The following is a 1,992-nucleotide window of genomic DNA, read 5'->3' as shown; positions in this document are numbered from 1 at the left end:
GGTCAAAATTGTTTTTAAATAGACATAGCTTTAAAAATATTGCATCGAATTTGATAAAATTTTCACAGCAGATGCATCCTAAGTTGAAGTTTACGAAAATATTTATTTTGGAGAAAAAAATAATTTTTTTCAATAGTAACTATTTAAAACAATATGTTGAAAATCTATGTTCTGGGGCACTGAAAAATCTAAAAAAAATCACAAGTGTTCTTGACGAAATTTCGAAACTTCCCTGAAAATTTCGAGGTGGTGTTATTTTTTCATTAAAAGATATGGGCTTTCAAAGTTGGTGCCGCAACGCAAATACCTGGCGAACGTGTCAGAAAGCGGAAGCCCCGTCCACTGGTTTCAGAACTGCAGGAAATGACGCAGCGGCAACGGCTGAATAAGATGGTCAGTTCGATTTCCCCGGCGAATCGCATCGTGGCGATGGTGATGGACGACGTAACTTATTTTGCCTTGGTTGACAACAACTGGCAGGGCACTTCAACTAGCAATAATCACACCTCGGTTGTACCTCATAGGTTACGATATCGCCACTGCGCAAAGCTTGGCGGGGCACTTCGTATTTCACTTTCCCTTAAAAGAAGTAGAATCCGACATGAAATTCATTTCACACACCAAGTTACACAAGAAGGTGCTGCTGTGACTGATAATCATCGAGGAGGGGATTAGAGATGGTCGGGTTTGACTTTTTTCGAACCAGTACCCGACCCGCACCGAATTTTTTTTTCGGTTGTAACCTGAACCCGACCCGATTCCAAAACCTTTATATTTTTTTATGAAACCGGAGCCCGACCCGAACCCGAAAATTTTATTTTTGAGAAACCCGAGCCCGACCCGAACCCGAAACTGTGAAAGCCGAACCCGGCATCTTTTTTGGGGGATCGATTTTTCAAACCAATTGGAGGCTGCTCTGAAGCTTTGAACCTTGAATTGTATTTAAATGTTAATGATTTTTACAGTTGCATGATATTAGACATCATTATCTTATAAATATGCTTATTTGACATAGTCGAGTTTCGGGTTTTCAAACCCAAACCCGAAATTTTGCAACCTAAAACCCGACCCGAACCCGAAAATTTTGAAGTAGAATACTTCTCTCAGGAAGTTCGGCTACATAGGGATGTGAAATGAAAATCTAAAACCGAAAAAAGTGAAAAATATGTCCAATTTCAAATGCTAATAAATCGGTTAGTATTCGATGGATTTCCTTCGTTCTTGCAGCAATAGATTGGAAAATCTTCTAAGATTCTTCCCAAAAGAAGACAATTGTAATTTTATTATTCACACTATTGTACTATTGAAAATAGTCAAGCCTTGTCAAAACGGAAAATTCGACCTCTGATTGGTCGTTATATGATTGCTTCCCAAGCACGGTCGACAGAATCATATACCTTGCAATTGAAAACATGCTATTTGGCCTATATAAGAGCCTGTTTCAGCCGAAGCCGCTCATAATAGTTCTAGACAGCGACAACAGCAGTCGTCCTTCCTTAGCAGCAGCACTAGCCCTGTGGTTGGTCACCACGTCTCAGGGCATCGCGGTTCTTCTCAGCGTGTGTCGCCAGACTGCCATTATTCCCCCCGTGTTGGGGCAGCATGAAGATTGCCATCAGGAAATCCAATTTTGAACAGCAAAATGCCTTTTTCAAGGCAAATAAGCAAGTCATTGAAAGTTAATAATTTTTGACAACGCAAGCAAGCATTCTGTGTTGGATCTTAGCAATGTAACTCTGTCGCACCCTTCCATTGTACTGAATGTGAAATAGCTTACACAGTGCATGTTGTCCGTGTATCTTAATTCCCCCACTGTTAGGGCAGCTCAAAGGTTGCGATCAGCAACCGATTTTGAACCACAAAGTGCCTTTTTCAAGGCAAATAAACAAGTAATTGAAGGTTAATAATTTGCTGGCATCAACACAAGCAGACATTCTGTGCGGGATGCAATCAAATTCTGTTGTAGTTGTCTAATTTTTACTTTATTTAGTA

General features: G+C 40.2%; 1 pseudogene; it reads right to left on the bottom strand.

Annotated features, from left to right (window-relative positions):
* Positions 1-483: 483 nt before the first annotated feature.
* LOC129719233 (U4 spliceosomal RNA) lies at positions 484-551 on the bottom strand (annotated as a pseudogene).
* Between the last annotated feature and the right edge of the window lie 1,441 nt (positions 552-1,992).

This window comes from Wyeomyia smithii, chromosome 1 (assembly GCF_029784165.1).
Source record: "Wyeomyia smithii strain HCP4-BCI-WySm-NY-G18 chromosome 1, ASM2978416v1, whole genome shotgun sequence".
In the NCBI taxonomy this organism is placed as follows: Eukaryota; Metazoa; Arthropoda; class Insecta; order Diptera; family Culicidae; genus Wyeomyia; species Wyeomyia smithii.
Note: the sequence above shows the minus strand (reverse complement) of the source record. Positions and strands in the feature narration are given on the sequence as shown.